Source organism: Ovis aries, chromosome 6, assembly GCF_016772045.2.
Source record: "Ovis aries strain OAR_USU_Benz2616 breed Rambouillet chromosome 6, ARS-UI_Ramb_v3.0, whole genome shotgun sequence".
NCBI classification, from domain to species: domain Eukaryota; kingdom Metazoa; phylum Chordata; class Mammalia; order Artiodactyla; family Bovidae; genus Ovis; species Ovis aries.
In genome coordinates, this window is record NC_056059.1 from 77,418,498 (window position 1) to 77,430,759 (window position 12,262).

At 36.8% G+C, this 12,262-nt stretch overlaps 1 protein-coding gene across 24 annotated transcripts in view; it reads left to right on the forward strand.

Annotated features, from left to right (window-relative positions):
• ADGRL3 (adhesion G protein-coupled receptor L3) overlaps positions 1-12,262 on the forward strand; it is a 941,652-nt gene that overhangs the window by 3,006 nt on the left and 926,384 nt on the right. The window lies entirely within an intron of this gene.

The following is a 12,262-nucleotide window of genomic DNA, read 5'->3' on the forward strand; positions in this document are numbered from 1 at the left end:
CAGTCTGCTAATTTAGTGTCATATGGGCTATCAACACTAGTTAAAGGTTGTCACTGTAGAATCTCCAGAGAAATAGTTCTTTTGTAATTTTTCATTTGGAGAATGTACTTTGTTTCCCTGAGATTAAACAGAATTTGGGTAGATTTCCCTGGTATATTTTTCAATCTGTAATAGTTCTAGATGACCTAGAGTTACAGCATCCAATTTGTCTATATATGGATTATAGATAGAATTGTCAGTTCTTTTATAGAATCACCAAAAGAGGTTCGCAGATATTTGTCTAGGAGTTAGAATATTTGTAGTGAAATATCTCACCTTTGTTTCACCCAATCTTTTGTTGTTGTTATTGTTGTTGACCAAGGGTTAAAAATGTACAAAGACAGTTTTTAAAAGTTGGAAAGCTAATCACTTTTCAGTTTCAATAATCAGAGACATGAAATTCTTTAGTTGTAGATTAGCCCTGACTGCTTTCATGTTTGTTGCCCATGGTTTTGTTGAAAGAAGGTATAGCACTGTAAATGTAAAAGGGTACTTCGATTCTGGGTACCATCATTTTCACATTTCTTTCAATTTTAAGATACTGGCGTCTTGGAAAAGCTTAGATTACCCCTCACTTCCCTTGCCAAAAAAGGAATACTGAATCACTGATGCCTGATTTTGATTAAGTTATATTTGTATGAGATAGGGCTAGTGGAAAACTTAGAAAATTATGATTTCATCCATCTGATTCTAGCTTCTTACATTTCTTTCCTTTCTAGAAGGTATGTGTTAAAACCTTTGCCCTTGCAAGTATTTCTGAAGATTAAAGAGTACTTGTCCTCTTATTTTAGAAGATCTAATCACAGTGATTCCAGGTCCTGTGTTAGAAGATTTGATCAGATCTGTTCTTTGTTTCCTAGCAGCATGTGTTTCCTAGCAGTCATACATTCCACAGGTCCTGATGTCATTAGAACTGTGTCTGTCAGGGTATTGTGCTGTCTTTAGCTGAAGGTGAATGTGTCACAAGTGCCTGAATGCCATTCCCTAGCACTTCTTCATAACTAAGTATACAGTAACCTGCTCTGTTGGTGTGCATGTTGATGAGACTATTTCCGTAAACTCAGGGTAGGAGGAATGATTACTATGAAGGTTTATGTGAACTATTTAAAAATTTTAGATAGGTACATTAGGTTGCTCCAGGCATCCCTGGCCTAAAGAGCGATAAGCCAGCTTGTGATTTGCTTGATGGATAAATGCTTTTGATGTCTCATTTTAAATTGCATGGGTGATTCTCCTTCAGATTGGGAGCCCTCCATGAAAATATGAATGGAAGGTCTTTTAGAAATGAGTTTATTAATGATGATCTTCTTGCATTTTGGAGATTTTAAACATTTCTTTAAAACATTCCTTTGCACAGGGAATAATAGTGAGTATGAGACTGACTGGCTCCAGCTACTGTGCCTGGCATTGTTTCTAGTAATTAGGAAAAACAAATTTTTTTATGGACTTGTTTTCCTTTTGATTTCTTGCTGAGCTCTAGCGAAGTTAATCCTAAATAGCAGGTTTTTAAAAAAAAGTTATCAAATCGAAAGAATTGAAGTCAGTCAAATAATATTATGCTAAACTGAAATGTTTTTTCAGATTTCCTTTGGACAACTTTAACTGCTGGATGAAACTCTCTTTGAAAAGAGCTGCCAAGTAGGAGTGATAGTTGCTGTTAGAAGTGGGGCATTTTTTGCCCAGAAATCAGCAAGGAAAACTACTTGTGTATTTGAAAACAAAATAATTTTGAGAAATGCTATGCAGCTTTAATTTAGCATGGTGTGAATGGCTAGAGCATTTGGAATTAGAGGGAGAATATCTTTCCTTAAGTTTTGCAAATGACTATTTTCCCTTTGATTTCTTAGATTTGCATAGCATTCAAAATATGCTCTTGTTCACATAGGGAGGAACCCTAAAGACAGAGGCTGTATTGTAATTTAGCATTTGTTTGCCTTCAAGGACATGTTTGCGCTTTGATCACTATTGGATTTATGTCTTTTTCTTTTATGCAAATGAATTTCCTACTAGAATATCCTATTTTATAATAAAATATAAACGAAAACTTTAAAATATGAGTAAGGGCTTCCTGACATGCTTCTTTTCTTATCTTTGAGTGTGTATTATTAGGGATTTGCTGATCAGTGGGAGAAAACCCCAGATTTTTCATTGATTATGATTTTGTTATTGATGTTTATTAGCCAGTGTGAAAGAGTAGTACAAGCGTGCCTGTGAATAGCATTTATGAGCCCAAATATGTGCACACTGTCCCCCAAATTCTTTCATGTCAGTACCCTGGTCTGAGTGTCTACATGGCCCACTGAAATTAACTTTTCTACTGCATAAAGTAACCAGGTGTCATTTTTTTCTTAGAATTGTTAAGTGTGCCCATGCGCTCACAAATACAAACATATATAAAAGACTTAGCTGTTCTACTCTGAGTTCATTGAAATTCTCCATCTGTTTTTAGAGAGTGGGTAAAAGGAAGAGTCTTTTCTGTATTTGATAATAACAGATTCTATGTGTGTTAGTCACTCAATCATGTCTGACTCTTTGCAGCCCCACAGACTGTACCCAGTCAGGCTCCGCTGCCCATGGGATTCTCCAGGCAAGAATACTAGAGTGGCTTGCCATTCCCTTTGCCAGAGGATCTTCCCGACCCAGGGATTGTCTCCTGCATTTCAGGCAGATTCTTTACCGTTTGAGCTACAGGGAAATCCTAACAGATTCTATAGATCTTAATAATTTATATCTTACTAATGTCTTGTTGACATTTAAAACAAGAATTTAGTTAAATATTAACAAATTTCTTCAGGAGTGATTACATATACACATTAGAATTTGTTAGCATTTGGTCCATATTCAAGAACTTAAATGGAGTACTGTTGGTGGTAATCATAGTTATTATAAACATTATCTCTGGGATGGAGATTTGATTCATCCAACTGAATATTTCTATCTGGTAAACTTCTGTGTCAGTTATTTTATAGAGCAGACAACCTTCTCTTTTCAAACTTTATTCTGTAGAAATCTGTGGGTTTTTGGAACCCTTTCAGGGGTACTCTAAGAAGAAAACATTTTCACAATAATGCTAAGACTTTTTTTTAAACCTTTCAATCTCATACTTTAACAAGTTTATGGTAGAGTTTTCCAGGAGGTATACAATATGTGATGGCATCATTACTTTGATGGCATATGGCATGCTGGTGTATTCTTCTGTTTTAAAATTTTATGAGCTTAACTATTAGTATTTAAATATTGATGGTTGTAACCAATATAATCAACAGTTGCTTTAGGTCACCAATTTTAAGTGTGTAAAAGGGTCCTGGAACCAGAGAATTTGAGAACCACTGAAGTTGACTTCAAGATCTGCCTCCTTGTATTCAAAAGTTCACCTCACTGCACCATATTAAAGAGTCATCTAGGATGAGAAAACAAATTATTCAAGTTTTAAAAACACACAAGCCAGATGGTTATTTTGCTAATTATTTGACATTTTCACTTTCCCCTTCCCAGAGAGCTTCTTTCTAGTTTCTTTGGTCCCCGGTTAGTGGAACAGAAACGTTAAGGCTGCGGGTCTCCAGCATGACGTGCTGATAGTAGCAAAGGAGCTCCTGGGAAAATTTAAAATCTAGGCCCCAGTTCTTGATATTCTGCTATTTAGACAGGCAGAACAGCTTGGTGGTGATGAGAAGGAACTCTGTGGTGTGTTTGCCGAGGTTTGATAAATTATTTGCGTTTTGCCAAGATATTGGATCTCTGTCTCTATGCCTTAATTTCCTGGTATGTTTTGGTGGGTATAACAACTGTTCCTAATTCATAGGTTTTTCCCATTCATAAAATTTAATGGGAAAATATATGCAAAGTGTTTGAAGCAGTTATAGACACAATTGTAACTACTCGCTACTGTCATTATTATTATTTTCTAGGTCTCATGAGGGGCCCAGGAAACTTTAATCAATTCCCCATGTGACTATGTGACTGACATTTGCAATTATGTGTTATCTCATTGCTTTACAGCATACCTTAAAATGCAATTAAATTTGAACATTTCATATAAAAGATAATCTTGGCTGTATTTTACACTTGCACATGAAAACTTATGAAGAGTTACTGGATTTTTTTTTTTTTTTCTTTCTGTATAGTAAGAATGAATCAAACACCTTTTTAGTCTGGGCCAAGTTTGAAGTTTGGTAGAGGATGAATGCCCAATTAAATTGAGATTTCAAAGACCCTAATTGAATATTTATGTATCTTGGGAATTATTAGGGAGGAAATCACTTTTCTGAAGTGATATCAAGACGATTCACTATATTCTTAGTCTGTTAATCACTATCAAAACAGGCCATTTTCAGTGAAAAACATCCTTGGGGTAATTATACACTGCAGTCTGTTTGTGAGTGGTCATATGCTTAACGAGTAACAGAAATCCCACATAGAGATTACTTTTAATAGATGCTGAAGTTTAAAGATGATCTGTAATACTTCTGAATGGCACTTTGACATCTATTGGAAAACCTTCTCTCTCTCTCTCTCTCTCTCTCTAGTTGCTAAGTCAGGTCCGACTCTTCAGACCCCATGGACTGTAGCCTGCCAGGCTTTTCTGTCCATGGGATTCTTCAGGCAAGAATGCTGGAGTGGGTTGCCATTTCCTTCTCCAGGGGATCTTCTTGACGGATGAATTGACCCAGATCTCCTGTATTGCAGGCAGATTCTTTACCAACTGAGCTATGAGGGAAGCCCTAACCTTATAGAGATATTTATAAATTCCATACATATATTTGAGCATATTTCATGGCTAGTTTTGGAGAAGGAAATGGCAACCCAGTACTCTTGCCTGGAAAATCCCATGGACAGAAAAGCCTGGTAGGCTACAGTCCATGGGATTGCTACGAGTCGGAGACGACTGAGATACTTCGCTTTCACTTTTCACTTTCATGCATTGGAGAAGGAAATGGCAACCCATTCCAGTATTCTTGCCTGGAGAATCCCTGGGACAGAGGAGTCTGGTGTGCTGCCATCTATGAAGTTGCAGAGTCCGACATGACTGAAGTGACTTAGCAGCAGCAGCATGGTTAGTTTACTTTCTGACTTAGGGTGACCACTATGAAATGAGTATTGTAGCATTGATCTTCTCCAACTCGTTGGTGAAACCTGACTTTTTCTGGAGAACCTATACTATACTCCTTAGATGGGCATATCTGGACAGTGTTCCAGATTATGAACTGCTTAGAAATGGCCTTTGGAAAGGGAGACACTTGAATACAGTCTTAGATCTACAACTTTATAGCTATATCATTGCTCTTTGTGAAATAAAGGTAATAAAATCTGCATTGTTGGTTTGGGGTGAGAAATAGGAAATGAGCAGAAAAGGACCTGATAGAGTGAGCATTTAATAAATGGTACCTATTATTATTAGAGTAATAGAAATGTCCTTCACTACTGGTATTAAGAAAACTTAGCTAAATCAAATATCTTGTTTTTATTGAAGAGTTCTCGATGAGCTATGAAAATCAATAGCATTTTCTTAAGAAGTTGAGAAAGGTTTCACATGTATTTTTGTCTTTTCCATGATCTTTCCCTCTCTCTTGTTTTAACCTTTTAGTCAGTACCTATTTCTGAGCTCTTCCTTATAATGTTAAAATGTTGTATGTACTTTGCTACTAATTCTGCCCCCCCTCCATCATAATCCTGACAGGAAAATATTTTTGACAGCCACAAAGTGCTGTGTCTGGAGATTGACTTTAAATCAGGTATAAAATGAAAGTAGCAATTTAACTTAAGACATTTTAAATTAAACTCCTGATCATCTTTTCACATGGCGTCAGCAGCTCTTTAAGCTTTAACTGCATCAGAATATTCTACATGTTGCAACTAAATCATCATAAACTTCCAAGATTTAAGAATTTCTCATATTTTTGAAGGATTTATAATCTTAAAGTTTAGTCCTCATAAGATTGCTATAAATGCAGATGAACCCTTAAAATTCAGATCCCCAGATCGTTTTAAAGACTAGAAGTATGGAAGGGGTCATAAATAAGTCCATGTTTTAGAATGAACATGTGTATTTCAGTGACAGTTGCCATTAAGAGAAGCTATTAAAATGTGTGACTCATATATAATCATTTAGAATTTATGTTAAAATGGAAAGAGTACAACATGGTTGGTGGTAAAAATGAATGAAATAATAAGCTGCACATTGGACAGCTGACTTGCTAAATTGTACCAGACTTAAGTGTCTTAAAGTATGACTCAAGAAAACGAAAGCCAAGTAGAAACGACACCCCCTTTTGTTTGATCAGCTTGTGTTGGTGTTTATGCATCCCGCAGAGGCAAAGTGTGTTACTATTCAAGACAGCCCCAGTGGCTCCACAGTAGCCTGAGCCTGTGAGAATAGGGGAGAGACTTAAGCCCAGTTTTTGATGTTCTGCATGGGTGGGTAACCTGAATACTAAAGTGCATTCCATTGACAGCTGACCCTCTAAGAGGGTTTTCAACAGTCTCTTGTTTTGTTTTGGTCCCCCCTCCCCATTTTCCTTTCCTCAGAGTTCTTCCAAATACTTTTGGATAAGAGGAAATGGTCCTGACGGATGATTCTTTTTTTGTATGAGATTTTATTTCTGGCCAGAACGGAAGGGCTCAACTGGTTAACATTTCTGTCTCTTGTTTTTTTTTTTTTTTTTTTTTTCATATTTTCAGTGTTGATTTGTCAGTGGCTGATGGTTGTTGTTTGAACCTTGACTCAGAATACTGATCATGACTTTAAGGAGTAGACAAAGAGTCTATTGAGAAATAGGTTTGTATTAGCATGAGGCATGTGTAAATCTATAGACTTCTTTCTGCTGGCTTTAACTGTTCAGTTGAATTTGTCTGTTGAGTTTTAATCATAATATTAAGAGTAGTTGACTTTGGAAGAAGAGCTTAGGGAATCCATTTTCTTTTAAAATAACATACCATCATGATTTGAATTTTAGGCATATTCAATTTCACTTTACTTTTCAATAAATTTTATGTGTGACAGTTAAATATTATTTTGCAGTCATTCCAAAATGCAGCATAGTTTATAACATCTCAGTTGATGCTATATGATATGTCATAGTTATTATGATTATATATGATAACCATCATATGATATATCATATGATAACCTCACCGTGTGCTAACATCTCGGTTGTCAAATGGACTTAAATTTAGCTTAAATGATTTAGTAGAATGGGTGTGCTCATTCTTTTTCTTTTAATTGCAGACACCTCCCAGTCGCTTTAGGCCATAAATGATTAGGGGGAGGTTTTTGTGTCTCTCACCTAAAAAATCTTGGGGAAGGATGGAGGTTTACCTAGGCATCATAAGACATTAGCACCTTGACTACAACTAGGATTCTGTTCCAGTTTCATGATCCTGTTCCGACTGTCTCTTTTTCTTCTCTCTGGCTTCACTCTGGATTCTTAACCTTTCACCACAATCTTAATTAGGTATTCAGCTTTAGATCAATCTGTTATCACCAGCTTATGGAGTCAGTAAGAACACTGCAGTTCCTCTGTGGATGGACTAATATCTAGAAGAAAGAAAGGCTCAATTAAGAGAGGGATATTGTCGACAGAAAAAGGTAGAGGGACTGATGAAACCTGAATGTCCACTGCAGTGATCCTTTGTTAACTCATATCAGGCAGTAGGAGAATTGGTTAGAAAAGCCATTTAAAAGGGATGTATTCTTTTCTTTTCAGTAGCCAAAGTGATCATGGAAAACGGTTTCCTTTTACTTGACTCAGAAAATGCAACAAAAGCATGCCGATCAAGGGAATTCAGATTTTCAGATTCAAGAACATCTGTGAAGCTGTCTAATTTGTCCAGGCTGTCCATGTCTGAAAAGCCATCAAATATCTGCAGATATCATTTACATAAACAGTGTATGGCATTCCATCATTTGATGGCAGAGTTGCCATCCCACAGTGCTGAATAGGGGACACTGGAGACAGATTCCTTGGTACACAGAGTGCTAACTTTTTGCTACTCTTCCCCACAGTGCTGATCTTACTGGTTAGATCATTTAGGCATTGAGTCCTAAAATCCAGGTGAAAAATCCCCTAAGATGTGCCACTGGGCATGGAACTCATGGTTGGGTTAACTTATGTATGAGCTCCATTAGCCGTATTAGATGGTCCTTACTGAAAAGGAACAAATTGTTCCTAAACCAGAAATGGGAAGTTTCACAGAAGAAAAAGTTATCTCAGAAGAAATCAAAGAAACAAAATGGGATTAAATACAGCATAAAATAAATGCAAGTAGAAGTAAAGGGAGAAAAAAGTGGATTTACAGACATAAATCCATCCATCTGTTTGAAACATCTAATTATTTTACACTTGCTAATGTACTCATTATGTCATGCTACTGATGGGAATATATTTTTATTCAAATTAACCTTATGTTTAGAGGCAGAATATTCAGAAGTACATCATGTAGGATATTTCAAATAATTGAGTATAGACAGCTTTATTAGCTAAAGCAGCCAATGAAAGTATATCTTCAATATATCCACTAATAAGGTTATTGAAATGATAGACATCTAATCTGGATCCATCATCACAAAAATTAGAGCCTAGGTAGTGTTTAATCCTGACGCTGGACCAGCTGAAGTTAAATGGTGCTTTAGAGCTATTATTTGTGTAGGATGGGAAACCTCTTAAATTTACTGTGTTTATGTTTTATTTATTCAAACAGAAAGTTACTGTTGACTTTTCTTTTAATATGACCAACTTGATATAAATAGTAACATAGGAAAATTTGGGAGAGTTTTTAAAGGTTGATAGAAACCTTAATTAGAAGAACTCCTGTGTGCTTTCCTTATTGTTGCATATCTTTGAAGAAGAAAGAGTCCTAAAAATTAGTAGACTGTCAGCATTTTATTTTTATGATCTGACACTATTAAGCAAACTTTGGGAGTATTTCTTTTTGTGAAGCATTTGATTAAAGGTGTGATCTTATCTTGGTGAAATAGCCTGCTGGGCTGCAGACAGTAGTATTCAGAAATAAAATTTGCTTAGAGCCTCTGAGCAGACATTTATTCATTGAGACCCTTACTGAATAATGGATGATAGTGAAATTGCAGGAGTGTGTATGTGTGTTTTCTTGCCTGAATATAAGGGTTGAGATAGAGCAACAACAAAAACATAATGGTGTATGAAAGATAGCATAGGTTTATAAATGAGAAATTAACCTACATTATTGCAAATGAATGGACTCTCTGTGTGGAGGACTCAAAGTATCACTATCAAGATGGTGTGCTAGTCCATTTGCTTTGTTTCAGTAATCTTGCTGAGTTCCTTCCTTTTCTGCTATTCTCTCTTAGCTTGGTAGATGTTATTCTGGGATTGTGCCACAATCCCAGTGTATATCCTTTATGCTCTTTTGATTCTACTTGGGTGCCAGTGATAGCTGAGTTTTGATTCCTATTCATTCTTCCTAGTGCAACTTATTCTACATTCTTAGTGATCACATTAAAATTTTTTTTTTCCTATGGCACATGCTCATGTTAAATACTTGTGAAATATAGTGATATATAAAGTCAAAACAGAAATCAACCAGTATATCATAATATAATGGTACATTGCATTTGTTCCGGAGAAGGCAATGGCACCCCACTCCAGTACTCTTGCCTGGAAAATCCCATGGACGGAGGAGGCTGGTGGGCTGCAGTCCATGGGGTCGTTAAGATTCGGACACGACTGAACGACTTCACTTTCACTTTTCACTTTCATGCATTGGAGAAGGAAATGGCAACCCACTCCAGTGTTCTTGCCTGGGGAATCCCAGGGACGGGGGAGCCTGGTGGGCTGCCGTCTATGGGGTCGCACAGAGCCGGACACGACTGAAGTGACTTAGCAGTAGCAGCAGCAGTTGCAGTGTTCACAGAGGTTATGTCACACATTTTTAGGCTGATTATCCATGTATTTATCTATGTATTATCTGTGCTTTATGTGTGTTTGTGTCTTTGTTTTAGAAGAATTGAGATTAAAATATATATAATTTGTATAATTCTCTTCAGGTTCCCAATGGCATTAATTTTTAGAGCATTATTTTTAACGTTATAAAATATTTATTTTATAATGTGGATATACTATGATTTATTCCAACATTTTCTGAGAAATTCCCTGGCAGTCCAGGGGTTAGGACATTGTACTTCCACTGTAGGGTGTGTGGGTTCAATCCCTGGTCAGGGAACTGAGATCCCACATGCCACACGGTGTGGCTGAAAAAAAAAAATTGAAAATTTCCTTATTCGTGTGAGTTGTATTTTGTGATGATGAATAACATGAAGCTTGGCCCATTCTTTGATGATTTTTGTAGTGGAGATTTCTTGAAGTACAGTTATTAGGACAAAGTAAATAATGACTGTTTGACTTTTACTAGTTGGTTATAGTAATCCATATGCATCATTGTTTAACTGATTTTCATGGGAAATTTTGAAGAATTATCTATTGTCAATTGTGTAAAATTAGTAGTTATTAACTTTTAATTATTTATAAAGTTAGTAACAGTTGTAATAATTAACAAAGTTGTGTGATAATTTTAAAGAATTACTAACTCTCATATCAATTATAAAAGCTGAGGTCAGTAAACTCAGTAATAAAACAATGAAATATACTGGCTATTAATATTTAAATAAGAAAGGTAGTGCCAAAGAATGCTCAAACAACCACACAATTGCACTCATCTCACACGCTAGTAAAGTAATGCTAAAAATTCTCCAAGCCAGGCTTCAGCAATATGTGAACCGTGAATTTCCAGATGTCCAAGCTGGTTTTAGAAAAGGCAGAGGAACCAGAGATCAAATTGCCAACATTTGCTGGATCATGGAAAAAGCAAGAGAGTTCCAGAAAAACATCTATTTCTGCTTTATTGACTATGCCAAAGCCTTTGACTGTGTGGATAACAATAAACTGTGGACAATTCTTCAAGAGATGGGAATACCAGACCACCTGACCTGCCTCTTGAGAAACCTGAATGCAGGTCAGGAAGCAACAGTTAGAATTGGACATGGAACAACAGACTGATTTCAAATAGGAAAAGGAGTACATCAAGGCTGTATATTGTCACCCTGCTTATTTAACTTATATGCAGAGTACATCATGAGAAACGCTGGGCTGGAGGAAGCACAAGCTGGAATCAAGATTGCCAGGAGAAATATCAATAACCTCAGATATGCAGATGATACCACCCTTATGGCAGAAAGTGAAGAGGAACTAAAAAGCCTCTTGATGAAAGTAAAAGAGGAGAGTGAAAAAATTGGCTTAAAGCTCAACATTCAGAAAACAAAGATCATGGCATCCGGTCCCATCACTTCATGGCAAATAGATGGGGAAACAGTGGAAACAGTGTCAGACTTTATTTTTGGGGGCTCCAAAATCACTGCAGATGGTGATTGCAGCCATGAAATTAAAAGACCCTTACTCCTTGGCAGGAAAGTTATGACCAACCTAGACAGCATATTAAAAAGCAGAGGCATTCCTTTGCCAACAAAGTTCTGTCTAGTCAAGGCTATGGTTTTTCCAGTAGTCATGTATGGATGTGAAAGTTGGACAATAAAGAAAGCTGAGCACTAAAGAATTGACGCTTTTGAACTATGATGTTGGAGAAGACTCTTGAGAGTCCCTTGGACAGCAAGGAGATCCAACTAGTCCATTCTAAAGGAGGTGAGTCCTGGGTGTTCGTTGGAGGGGCTGATGTTGAAGCTGAAACTTCAATACTTTGGCCACCTGATGCGAAGAGCTGACTCATTGGACAGGACCCTGATGCTGGGAAAGACTGAGGGCAGGAGGAGAAGGGTTTGACAGAGGATGCGAGATGGTTGGATGGCATCACTGACACAATGGTCATGGGTTTGGATGGACTCCGGGAGTTGGTGATGGACAGGGAGGCCTGGTGTGCTGCGGTTCATGGTGTTGCAGAGTCAGACACGGCTGAATGACTGAACTGGACTGATCCTTATTGTCTTTGAATTTAACTTAATATTAAGATGAAACCAATGAATGAAACTAATTTATGAAGAATTAAGAAATCCACCATCCAGTTTATGTCCCCATAAAATTTCTTAGTTTTGTTCTCTGCTCTGAATGGACTTAATCTCTCAAGTTCATCTGTAAACATAAATTTTTAACAAAGTTCTTCTTTTCCAAACCTCTCATGAAACAAGAAAATTGGTGTACTAGATTTGGACTATTGTAAAATTTAAGGATGAAGAGCGGGA